Genomic DNA, 14,095 nt, shown 5'->3' with positions numbered 1-14,095 from the left:
CTCATCCTTGCAGGCTCCTTTTATTTGCAGGAGTATTTGCTGAGCTCAGAGCAGGCATTAGATGATGAAAGGTTTCCATGGGGAGAGCTGAGCGGACTCCCCAGCAGTAAGCCCAGCCTTGGGCAGTGCAAAGAGGCAGGAACCAGCTGCTTCTGTTTGTCACATAGTAATAGTGAGGTTTGCCAGCATCTCCACCAATGAGATCTGAGGATGGGTGCTGACCCCTCTCCATCCATTTCACTTGTCTCAGTTCTTAAGCCAGATGGCAGCCTTAATCTCCTTCCATCACCGGCTATACATAGCAGTAATGCCGAAGGATGGGGAATCAGGAAAGACATGGGTTCAAACCTCACCTCTAACATTTGTTAGCATCATCATTCACAGCCCAGTGGGAAATCTACCCACTGTCATGGTTCAAATTAAAGTAAACTGAGAGACAAAGTACTGGGCAGGGTCAATTTATTAGCTAGGCTAGAATAATAAATTGGATCTATGGCCTCTCAATAACCAAAGATCTTGAGTGAGGGCTGACAGGGTCTTTTATAATAATTAAAAAGATGACAGAGCAAAGTTTGAAGCACCATAGGTGTGTCTTCTTCAGAATTGAGATGACATCATTTCTACTTCTCTTTCTGAAACCCCCTTTGACCACAGCCAAGACATGTGATTCTAGTCCAAGGCTCTCAGGTGGTAGAATTGCTGCCATAGTTCAAACTGATAAGATTTGACCTTTTAAGTTAACCAAATTTCTCTGGAAAGTGGGTGGGGCCACAAAGGTGGGGGTAATTACAAGGCAAAGCTTGCCCTTTGGGTAAGTTTCTCTGGGATGTGGGTGGCAGGTGAAGTTTCCTAAGGGAAGGAGCCATGAAAGGGACTATTAGATCTAGCTTGACTAAGCCTTAAAAATGGAATTAAAAATAATTTTCAATTTACACCCCAAGGGCCTCTGGGGTGTAAACTCATATAGATGGGCTTTATTTCTAGGAGTGCCTGCCCTCAAACAGAGGGTGTTGGACATCTCTTTCACTCTCTGACTCAACAGGCTCCACCCCAGCATTAGGGTGGGGAAGGGTGAGAGTGGGGGTGGGAATCTAAGAAATAAAACTTAGGGATTGCTCATGTCTAGGGTTTCCCTTAAAAGAGAGTGATAGGTACCTTTTAAAAAGGTTAATCATGGGGCAGCTAGGTGGTTCAGTGCACCAGCCTGGAGTCAGGAGGACCTGAGTTCAAATCCAGCCTCAGACACTTGACACACTTACTTGGGCAAGTCACTTAACTCCAATTGCCCTGCCTTCCCCCCTCAAGAAAAAAAAGAAAGGCTAATCAGTGTAGTCAGTCAGTCTATCAATGAACATTTATTAAGCACTTACTATGTGCCACATGATGCTAAGACCTGGAGATACAAAGAAAGGCAAAAGACAGTCCCTGCCCTGAAGCAACTCCCAGTCTAATGGAGGAGAAAACATATAAAGAACTCTCTCCAAACAAACTGTCTATGGGATAAATTGGAGCTAATTGACAGAAGGGTGGCACTAGAATTAAGGAGGAAAGGGGAAAGCTTTCTGCAGAAGGCGGGATTTTAGCTGGAACTTGAAGGAAGCCTGGGAAACCAGGAGGCAGAGAAAAGGAGGGAGTGTTCCAGGCTCAGGGGACAGAAAATGCCTAGAGTCTAGAAATAGAACCCCAAGCAACAGACTCCAAAGACAGGAAGAGAGAGAAGTAGAGACTTTTTCCTTTATTTACATAGCCTGTGGAATAGGCAGCTCTTTCTGATTCAATCATGAATAAATGAATGAACAAATGAATGGATGGATGGATGGATGAATAAGGATTCATGAAGTACTTTCTGTATGTAAAGCACCAGCTATGCATAGGGGATACAAATCAAAAAGCAAACCCTGCTCTGAAGAAATTTACACTTTTATTGGGGAGACATCATTTGTTGGAGGGTCCAGCTTCAGGGCTGAGAGAAAGGCCCAGAGGTCATTAGTATGCATTGGTGGGTCAGATGGCACTGTCAGAGGCTCTGGAGGACTTATCAGCAGGGTAGACAGCAAGGTCTGGAGGACTTTAGAATGCAGTGGCAAGGTCAGCAGTAAGGGCTGGTGGCCTTCCATCTTACCAGGGGGATTGCAATTGGTGATTCCCGGTTCATTTAAGTTGTGCAAGCACTTCTATCTGCTCTGTAGGCCAGCAGGGTTGGAAGGGCCATTTGTCTTTGACACAATTAGGGAAGCAATCAACATGGGATTGCTATATAAGCCCCAAATTCAAGTCCTTCAGCACTGAACCAGAACACATCCCTCTGGAATCAGATTGCATACTCTATAGGATTGCCCCATTAAAGCTCATATACTGATGAGCGACTCTATGAATTGTCTATCCAACTGTGGATCATAGAAAATATTCTTCATCCGCTTGGTTTTTCCCATGTAGATAGTTAGGCCAAACTCTTTTGAGTGAATATGGATCTCCTTTGGGAGTGTCTACAATGTTTCAGGACTCGATGAAGTCATCTCAATGCTTCTGATAAACAGAAACACCTGAAGGACCACATCATTTATACAAGGTCATTATGAGAGTCAAATAAGACTCAGTTCAGCAAACAGCTATTAATGACCTACTATGGGCCAGGAACTGTAATAAATGCTGGAGAGACAGGAAAAAACCAGTAGCATTTGCTGCCCTCAAATTGCTTAATATTCTGCTGGGCAGTGATGGCAGTTGGGAGTGGACCAGGGGGATAGAAATACAATACGTGTGTAAGCAAATAAGCACAAAGCACATAGGGAATAATTCAAAGTAATTTCAAGAGGGAGGGAGCACTCTTAACTGGGGGAATGAGGAAAGGTCTTGTGAAGAGTCAGCTTCAGAGCTGCCCTTTGAAAGAAGCTAAGGGTTCTGTGCTAAGGTGGGAGTGCAGAGGGACAACTCTGGAGGCATGGGCCACCTGTTGCAAAGGCAACATAGAATGTCACATGGGGAACCATCCAGCAGGACAGTTTGCCTGGGACCCAGACTGCATAAATGAGAGTAAAACTGATGAATTGGTAATCGATCAATAAGCATTTGCCAAGCACCTACTATGTGCCAGGCACTGTGAAAGGAAGTTGTTGTTGAGTTGGTTTGGGGCTTTTCTTGGCAAAGATACTGGAGTGGTTTGCCATGTCCTTCTCCAGCTCATTTTACAGAGGGTAAAGTGATTTGCTCAGGACCACACAGCTAGTCAGGCCAAATTCAAACTCAGGTCCTCCTGACTCCAGAGCCAGTGCTCTATCCACTGCCCCACCTAGCTGTCCCTCATAAGGAGGAGAGGAGGCATATTGTGAAGAATCTCAGAGTTAGAAGGGACCCCAATGATCATCTAGTCCAATCAAATGGATGTCCCCTTTCTGATGCCACTGACAAGGGGTCATCCAGGAATGCCTCCAGTGAGAGTGAACCATCCCATGTAGAACCACTGGGCTTTGGGACAGCTCCAAGTGTTAGGAAGCAACTGTTGCTTTTGTTTTTTCTCATATCAAGGTTCAATTGATCTTTTAGCAACTTCTCCCATAATTCCTGGTTCTGCCTTCTGGGGCTGGGCAAAACAAGGCCCAGAGAAGTTTGTAGAAGCACAGCCTGAGAGCCTGTCTAATCTAACCTTTCATATTACAGAGAAGGAAACTGAGACCCAGAGAGAGAAAGCGGGGAAACTGTTCTGCTGGTTTAGCTGAAAATAATCCAGGTTTTGTGAATAACAGGGAATGTAGTGAGGCCAGGAGCGCTCTGAAAAGATCCCAGTTTGGGGCCTTCAAGCCCCTCCACCCCCCAGGCCTTTCCCAAGCCCCTAAATAGTTGACATTCATTTGCTGTAGTAGCAGGGGCAGGTTGGAGCTGTTGAAGAGGTAATCCTGGGCTTATTTGCCGTGGTTCCTTTGGGTAAGAGGGTGGCTTTTATGGGGGGTGGGGGTGGGGGAAGAGGTAATAGGGTGCCCTTACAAAGTCAAATGGCTTAGACAAGTCCAAATGAAGCATTCTTTCCACCTTTGTGTGCTTTTTTGGGGGCTGGGGAGTTGGTGGCCCTAATTCAGAGAGTATAATAACCCTCTCTTCGAAGACTGAATTATTTCTTATTTTTATTAGTGGCAGGGCCCTTAGAAAAAATTGCTGTAATGAATGCAGATGCCAACCCTATAATATAGGTTTCTTTCAAGAAAGGAGGTATATTGTTTCTCTGCTCAGCTCATTAATCAGTTCAGGGATAACTTTTTTCTTTTTCTTTTTTTTTTTTTCATGTGTGTATGTGTGTTAACATGGGGGGGGGGTTTCTCTCTTTCATTTTGGTATTTTAGTTTTTCTTCTATTAATTCTGGCCTCAGTCAGAATGACAACACCAGTGCATGCACACACACATTGAAAACCCTCTAGGGCAGAAGTTAAAAATTATTCAATGCAGAATTCCTGGCCTGTGAGGCAGGGGCCCCGGACTGTACCAGGCAAAGATTCTCCCCAGCATTCCCTGGCCCAAGCCAAGGCTGAGATAAGACAGTGCTGTGGTGGGGAAAACTCCATTCTTCCAAAGATTCCTTCAGGAGCCTGCCCTCTCCAGACACCTGGCCTGCTGCTTCCTTCCCTGGAGTGAGGTAGGGTAGAGGGCTCAGAGTGGATGTGCTCAAATATGAAGCTGGTGATGGGCAGAGGTATGAGGGTGGCATTGGGCTTGGGGGCTTGGGCTTGGGGTCTGAGTTAGACATAGGCTGACTGCCTATGTGTTTGGGAGTGTTTGTAGAAATAGCAGGGGTCTTAGTTTTAGGGTAAATGGCTTTAAAGTCCACTGGGCCTCCAGCTTGCTTAGAAGAGGCTTTCCGGATGTCCCTGGGACTATGCTTGATGTGACTGCATCTCATGGGGCCTTTGACGGGCTGGATCTTTCTCGTCCCTCTTCAGAAGGGATGGCTGACTCTGAATGGACCTGGCCACTCCTGCCAGCTCTGTGCATATTTAAATGGTAGATACTCTTTCCCAGAGGGGTCAGGGCTATTTTTCATCAGACTTGTAAGGGAGATTTGATTCCCTCCAGCTCAGTTGACGTTAACACCTTGTCAACATATCAGAACCTCACCATCCAATGACAGAATCAGCTGCTCTGGGGATTGGGGCAGGGGGAACCCTCTCCCTTACAGAGAGATAGAGAGGTCATAGGCTCATAAATATGTAAAATAAAATATGTAAAGTGCTTTGCTAACAATGCACTATATACATAGTATTATTATTATTATTATGTTTTCAGCCAAGGAAACTGAGTCACAGAAGAGGGAAGTTATCTGCTCAAGATAATACGAATAGTTAGTAACAGAACCAGGATTGAAACCCAGATTGTCTTATACCCAAGTCAGTAATTTTCCCATGGGGACAGAGGCATGAAGTTAAGGATTAAAGCAACTGGGACAGGAAGGCAAAGGAGAATGGGCCCTGGGCGAGCATTCCTTTAAGGTGAGGAGGTTGGAGATGATTAATAACCAGGGCTGAGTTCTCAGCTTTCACTGTTCACTGTGGAATCAACAACATTCCTGACTTCTGTTGTTCTTCCTGGTAATGGGAATGCCATGGTCACCAGGACACACGTTGTGGGGACCTTGGAGGGAAAAGAGTGTGGTGGATCCATCAGGCTGTGGTGCTCAGGGTGGCTGGGCCTTCTGGATCTAGGACCAGAGAAAGAGGTGTTCTGAGGGCTCTTATAAATGGGACCAGATGGGATTGGCTGAAAAGGATAAGTCCACAGACTTGCCTCAGTCACGAATTCCTTGGTATTTACTTTTTGTGTATCTTGAATACACTTAAATCAGTCAGTCAGTCAATCAGTAAATGTTTATTAAGTGCCTACTATGTGCCAGGCATTGAGCTAAATGCGGAGGATACAAAAAGAGGCAAAAGACAATCCCTACCCTCAAGGAGCTTCCAACCTAATGGGAGAAACAATATGCAAGCAAATATATCCAAAGCCAGTTGTATACAGGATAAATAGGAAATAATTAACAGAGGGAAGGCACTGGAATTCAGAGGGGCTGGGGAAGGTTTCCTAGAGAAGGGAGGATTTTAGTTGGCACTTGAAGGAAGCCAGGGAGGTCAGTAGGCAGAGTAAAGGAGGGAGAGCATTCGGGCATGGAAGACAGCTTGAGAAAATGCTTAGAAGCAAGAGATGGAGTGTCTTGTTCATGGAACAGCCAGGAGGCCAATGCCACTGGATCTGAGAGTATGCATTGGGATGGAAGGTGTAAAAAGACTGGAAAAGGTAAGCTTCTCGAGGGGAGGGGTTCTTTCATTTTAATATCTGAGTCCCCACTGCCCAGCAGAGTGCCTAGCATGTAGTAGGCAATTAATAATTGCTTTTGTCAATGGATTGGATGAATTCAATTTAACATATACTTACTGAATGCTTACTCTATACCAAGCACTACACTAGGCCCTGGGAATATGGAAGAAAAATGGCTCCTGATCTCAAGGAGCTTATAATCTCTCTTTATAATTTTCAATTTATCCTGGCGAAAGCTTTTTTTTTTTTTTACATAATTGTTTGCATGTTGTCTCTCCCATTAGAGCTTGAGGTCTTTGAGGATAAGAATTCTTGTTTTCCTTTCTTTGTATTTCAGCAACTGGCACATAGTAGGTGCTTAATAAATGTTTATTTTTGACTGATTTACTACTAGGGGGATATAGTAGAATGTAGACTCCTTGAGGGCAGGAACTATTAACATCGTTCTTTATATCTCCAGCAATTGGCACAGTGGCTGGCACATAGTAGGTATTTAATAAATGTTTGTTGGGTAGAATTGAGCTGAAAAAGGTGGGAAATTTGGATTCTCTCATGGGTGAGTTGTCTTTCTGTATGGCTATGAATCCCTGATGACACTCTCTGGGGCATTATGATGTACAGACAGTTGACATAGTGGTAAGGGTGATCTATTTGGATTCGGTGAAGTGGAGTCCAAGCTCTTGGAAGCCAGAGACTAGTGTTGTTTTTATCAGGAGATCCTTGGAGATTCCCAGAGGGCTTGGTATATTGTGGGTGCTCAATAAATGCTTGTGGAAAAGATGAATGAGTAGTAACCATCTTTTCTAAGTCTGAGTTATTTCTTATTTTCAAGAGAAACTATTTTAAAGTCAGGGGGATGTGGGTTTTCATCCTTTTCTGCCATATGCTAGATTCTGTAATTTTATAATTATATTCTATATTCATATGTATATATACACAGTTATATTCTAAATTCTATAATTCTATAATCTGGGACTGAGCAATTCTACTCTCTGGACCTCAGTCTCTTCTTCTGTAAAATTAGGGTTAGAATCAATGATCCCTAAATTTCCCTCCTGCTTTAAATCTGTGATCTTATGCCACTATTTGGAGACTGTGAGTATGGTATAGGACACAGAGGTTATGGAGAGGAAAGAAGACTCTACTTACTACCTGTGTGACCTTGGCCAAGTCACTTCTCTTCTCTGGGCCTCAGTTTCCTTATCTACAAAATGAAGGGGTTAGCTTAGATGGCCTCATATCCCTCTTCTATGTGTATAATTCTTTTTTTTTTTGAGGGGGGAAGGCAGGGCAATTGGGGTTAAGCGACTTGCCCAAGGTCACACAAATAGTAAGTGTATTAAGTGTCTGAGGCCGCATTTGAACTCAGGTCTTCCTGACTCCAGGGCCGGTGCTCTACTCATTGCACCACCTAGCTGCTCATGTCTATAATTCCATGTCTATAATGTGTCACTGAGTCTCAGAGACAGGACGATCTGATCCTGGAGAAGGGAAATTGTTCACTTTGGGGAAAGCTCAGTCCTCACAGAAAAATCAGTTTGAGTAGGTTAAACACATCAGGAACACTGTGGTCTCCTTCAGAATCTCCCAAAATGGGAGAAAATCCTCCCTGAACAGCCCTTAGGCAGCAGGCAGCAAAGTAGACAGAGTGCTGGATGACCCTGGGCAAGTCACTTCACTGCTGGATGCCTCAGTTTCCTCACCTGTTAAATGGGGATAATAATAACATCTACATCCAGGGTTGTTGTGAATATCAAATGAGATCATGTTTGTAAAAGCGCCAGCACAGGGTCCAGTATGCAGTAGGCACTCAATAAATGCTAGTTTCCCTCCCTCCCTCCCCCAACTTGACTTGACAAATACACAAGGGTACATAAAGGAAACTCCATATGTGTCCAATTCTCAGGCAACTAGCCTAGAAGGGGCCTTGTCAGGAAAACTATTCTCTAAATTCTTCATGAATTTTACATTTGAACAGGAAGGTGCTGAATTCCTGAGCCTACTTTGAAAAATGTTTATATTTAGAATGCTTTCACTGCCCACTTCCTCCCATAGTTCAATGCAAACACATGCTTCTGGCTTTGTGTCTGGATGACACTGTTCTAGGCACCATGGCGGGGGGGGGGGGGGGCAATGCCCTGTCTGAGACAGTTTCTGCTCTTAAAGAGCCAATATTCTCCCTGGGGAGAGGACAGACTAGAGACAGCTCCAGAAGGTAATATTTTCAGTAATTAAAAGAGAAACTGAGCAGCATAGATAGAATATGAAGCTGGAGGTCAGGGCTGGGAATTCACATGGAATGACTGATCTTAATGACCTCATGTAACATTAAAATTTTTTTAGGGTGTGATGATGATCATGCCTGATGGCCATTAGCAAACAAACGTGGTGAAAAACAGGTTGTTGCTCTTTCTTGATAAAAGCACAGACAGCATCTTTATCACATTTACTGGTAGGAGGGATGGTGAACATGCTGGATGACAGGATCAGGAACTAAGTAAAAAGGCTTTGATAAGCTAGATCTTTGGGCCAAATCTAGTAATACTATATTTAATTAGGGAAAATGCTTTTAAATGGGAAAAATCTTAACACTTGATTTTTAAAAAATGTATCAAATTCACAAGGACAAGGTGGTAAAGGTATGGTTGGTAAGCAGTTCATCCAAAAGGATCTGAGGGTCTTAATGGACTACAAGCTGAATATGAGGGAGCTGTGTGATATATGGCAGCTGAGAAAGCAAATGGGATCTTCTGGGACTGCGTTGAGAGAGGCAGAGTATTTAGGAAGAAGGACGTGTTAGTCCTTCTGTAGTTGCCTTAGCTGTCGGATATGGTGTTTCATTCTGGTCACTTCATTTTAGGGCATTGATAAACTGGAGGGCGTTGGGAGGGAGGCCAGAACAGAGAAGGGCTTTGAATCCATAAAATGTGCTGAGCAGGTTGGAGGAATTGGAGATGGTTAGGGTGGAGAAGAGAAGGCTCGGGGTGTGTGTGTGGGGTGGGGGTAGAGGGAGGAAATGACAGTTATATTCAAGCACTAGAAGAGCTGTCATTTGCCAGAGGGATTGGATTGGTTCTGTTTGACCCCACAAAGCAGGATCAAGAACTAAGAAGGGCCTGAGTGGAAGATTTAGGTTTGCTGTAGAAAAACAAAATGAACAGAGGGAGCTGTCCCAGTGTGGAACAGGATACCTCTGGAGGTGGCAGGTTCCCCCCATGGGCAGTCTTCACAGAAAGGCAGAAAGACCCCTTCTTGGTGCTGTTGCAGAAGGGACTCTCTTTCAGAGAGTTTCAGAGGATTGGGTTCCCAGGCTTCTGAGGCCTGCTCAGCTCTGAGATTCTTTGTTGCTGTGGTCTTTTCAGAGCTGAACATTCCAAGTTCATTATTCATTTTTATTTTGCTTGGCTACCACCTGGGAAAACGCTTCTGGTAAATGTGGATGCACCCACTCAGAGGCCGACCTAGTTTGTTTCATTCATGTGTCTATGCATCTATGTTTCTATCTTTGTATCTATCTATGCATCATCTATCTTTGTATCTATATATCTTTGTATCTATCTTTGTATATATCTATGTATCTATATGTCTTTGTATATTGCTATGTATCTATCTTTGTATCTATGTATCTCTTTGTATCTATATATCATCTTTCTTTGTATCTATCTATATATCTATCTTTGTAAGTCTATGTATCTATTTTTCTACTGATACTGATCCCTCTTTCTATGTGCCCATCTCTCTATTTCTATCTTTCCATCACTTTCTCTATTTAGCTATTACCTTATCTCTTTCCATGTCTATCTCTCCCTCTCTATCATCTATTGCTCTTGAGTTTTTATATTGCCTTCATTTCCAAATATATCCAATCAATCAATAAACGTTTATTAAGCACCTACTATGTGCCAGGCACATAGCACTAGAGATACAAAAAGAGGCTAAAGACAGTCCCTGCCCCCAAGGATCTTACAATCTAAAAGGGAAGACAACATACAACAAATGTATACAAAGCAAACTATAAATAGGTTAAGTAGAATATTTAACAGAGGGAAGACACTAGAATTAAGAGGCCTTGGGGAAGACTTTGTCCCTCTCTCCTTTCCCAGTCCCTTCCCAGAGAGTCATTTCTTGTATCGAAGAATGAGAAAGGACAAAAGAAGGCAGTTAGCAATATCGCCACATACATGGACTGAACCTGACTGCACAAGCCTATTCTGCACCCTCGGCTAAGAAGGGAGGGCAACACTTTTTCATGTTAGTCTTTCAGCATTAAGCTTAGTCATTAATTACATAATGGGATTTTGTTGTTTTTTTCTATATGTTTATATTGCTGGGTCATTGTGCACATATTTTTTCTGTCTCTGTTTCCTTTACTCTGCATCACTTTATTCAAGTCTTCCCCAGGTTTCTCTGAATTTTTCAGACACATAGTTTCTTATAGTATAGTCACATTTTCAAGCCATTTCTCAATTCACTTCTTTTAAAAATGTGAACATATTTGTACTTATTTCACTAAATATTTCCCACTTACATTTAAAAATTTTTTTTTAATATTTATTTTTTAAAAAAATTTGAGTTCCAAATTCTCTCTCTCCCTCCCGCTTGCTCCCCACCCCTTGGGAAAGCAAGCCATGTGATATTGATTACACATTTCACTTCTTTTTTAATTATTTAATATATTTAGTTTTCAGCATTGATTTTCACAAGAGTTTGGATTACAAATTTTCTCCCCATTTCTACCCTCCCCCCACTCCAAGATGGCGTATATTCTGGTTGCCCTGTTCCCCAGTCAGCCCTCCCTTCTGTCACCCCACTCCCCTCCCATCCCCTTTTCCCTTCCTTTCTTGTAGGGCAAGATAAATTTCTATGCCCCATTGCCTGTGTATTTTATTTTCTAGTTGCACTCATAAACTTTTTTTTTTTGTTTTTGAACATCTGTTTTTAAAACTTTGAGTTCCAAATTCTCTCCCCTCTTCCCTTCCCACCCCACCTCCCTAAGAAGTCAAGCAATTCAACATAGGCCACATCCTTCCACAATACTCATGTTGTGAAAAACTAACTATATTTTGCTCCTTCCTAACCTATCCCCCTTTATTGAATTTTTTCCCTTGACCCTGTCCCCTTTTGAAAGTGTTTGTTTTTGATTACCTCCACCCCCATCTGCCCTCCCTTCTATCAGCTCCCCCTTTTTTATCTTCTTCCTTCCTCTTTCCTGTGGGGTAAGATACCCAATTGAGTATGTATGGTATTCCCTCCTCAGGTCAAATCTGATGAGAGCAAGGTTCACTCATTCCCCCCTCACCTGCCTTCTCTTCTCTTCCTACAGAACTACTTTTTCTTGCCACTTTTATGCGAGATAATTTACCCCATTCTATCTCTCCCTATCTCCCTCTCTCAATATATTCCTCTCTCATTCCTTAATTTGATTTTATTTCTTTTAGATATCTTCCCTTCATCTTCAACTCACCCTGTGCCTGTTCTCTCTGTATATATATGTATATATATATATATATATATATACACACACACACACACACATATATACATACACACACATTCACTTATACATATATATACATAAACATATATATTATATAATATATATATGCATATTCCCTTCAGCTACCCTAATACTGAGGTCTCATGAATCATACACATCATCTTTCCATGTAAGAATGTAAACAAAACAGTTCAACTTTAGTAAGTCCCTTGCAATTTTTGTTTCTTGATTACCTTTTCATGCTTCTCTTGATTCTTGTGTTTGAAAGTCAAATTTTCTATTCAGCTCTGGTCTTTTCACTGAGAAAGCTTGAAAGTCCTCTATTTTATTGAAAATCCATATTTTGCCTTGGAGCATGATACTCAGTTTTGCTGGGTAGGTGATTCTTGGTTTCAATCTTAGCGCCATTGACCTCCGGAATATCGTATTCCAAGCCCTTCGATCTCTTAATGTAGAAGCTGCTAGATCTTTGGTTACTCTGATTGTGTTTCCACAATACTCAAATTGTTTCTTTCTGACTGCTTGCAATATTTTCTCCTTGATCTGGGAGCTCTGGAATTTGGTGACAATATTCCTAGGAGATTTCTTTTGGGGATCTATTTGAGGAGGCGATCAGTGGATTCTTTCAATTTCTATTTTGCCCTGTGGCTCTAGAATATCAGGGCAATTCTCCTTGATAATTTCTTGAAAGATGATATCTAGGCTCTTTTTTTGATCATGGCTTTCAGGTAGTCCAATAATTTTTAAATTGTCTCTCCTGGATCTATTTTCCAGGTCAGTGGTTTTTCCAAGGAGATATTTCACATTGTCTTCCATTTTTTCATTCCTTTGGTTCTGTTTTATAATATCTTGATTTCTCATAAAGTCACTAGCTTCCACTTGCTCCAGTCTAATTTTTAAGGTAGTATTTTCTTCAGTGGTCTTTTGGACCTCCTTTTCCATTTGGCTAATTCTGCCTTTCAAGGCATTCTTCTTCTCATTGGCTTTTTGGAGCTCTTTTGCCATTTGAGTTAGTCCATCTTTTAAGGTGTTGTTTTCTTCAGTATATTTTTCAGTATTTTTTTGGGTCTCCTTTAGCAAGTCATTGACTTGTTTTTCATGATTTTCTCGCATCCTTCTCATTTCTCTTCCCAATTTTTCCTCTACTTCTCTAACTTGCTTTTCCAAATCCTTTTTGAGCTCTTTCATGGCCTGAGACCAGTTCATGTTTTTCTTGGAGGCTTTTGTTGTAGGCTCTTTGACTTTGTTAACTTATTCTGTCTGTATGTTTTGGTCTTCTTTGTCACCAAAGAAAGAATCCAAAGTCTGAGACTGAATCTGAGTGCGTTTTCGCTGCCTGGCCATATTCCCAACCAACTAACTTGACCCTTGAGTTTTTCAGCAGGGTATGACTGCTTGTAGACTAAAGAGTCCTATGTTCCATGCTTGGAGGGATGTGCCAGCTCTGCCACACCAGCACTCTTCCTTCCCCAAGAAGCCCCAACTCGGACTGGATTTAGATCTTCAGCAGGCTCTGCACTCCTGCTGTGATCTGCCGCTTAATTGCTCCCACCAGGTGGGCCTGGGGCGGGAAGCAACTGCAGCTGTAGTTCTGTAGCTGCCCCACCTCTGCTGCCCCTGGGGTGGTAGCCGAACCTCGAACTCCTTCCACTCCCGCAGCTTTTCCCACTAACCTTCTCTGTTGTGTTTGGTGTTTGTGGGTTGAGAAGTCTGGTAACTGCTGCAGCTCACTGATTCAGGGCACTAGGGCACGCTCCACCTGGCTCCTGGTCTGGTTGGTCTGTGCTGCTCACGCTGGGCTCTGCTCTGCTCCGCTCCCAGCTCCGTGAGGGATAGACCTCACCCAGAGACCATCCAGGCTGTCCTGGGCTGGAGCCCTGCTTCCCTCTGCTGTTTTGTGGGTTCTGCCATTTCACTTCTTTTTGAAAAGTTTCATTGATGCCTTTTTAAAAACAACACAGCCATCTCCTCTCCGCCCCCCCCCCCCCAACACACACACATACTGCCTTGCATTGGACTGTCCTTCCGAAGAGAGAGAATCATTGAGAGCAGCTGGCATTGTATGCAACATTCTACATCCAATGGTCCCTACCACTCCACAAACCAGATGATAGAATCATAGCTTTAAAGCTGCAAAGGACCTTCAAAGTCATCCATTCCATACCTCTCACTTTGCAAATGAGGAAACTAAGGCCCACACTGGGGAAGTGATGAGACTTGTCTAAGGTCATGCAGGCAGGATGGGTGGGACCTGAGATCTGAACCCTTATCCTATGATTTCAAACCCAATGCATTATTCACAG

This window comes from Trichosurus vulpecula, chromosome 2 (genome assembly GCF_011100635.1).
Source record: "Trichosurus vulpecula isolate mTriVul1 chromosome 2, mTriVul1.pri, whole genome shotgun sequence".
Classification (NCBI taxonomy): Eukaryota; Metazoa; Chordata; class Mammalia; order Diprotodontia; family Phalangeridae; genus Trichosurus; species Trichosurus vulpecula.
Note: the sequence above shows the minus strand (reverse complement) of the source record.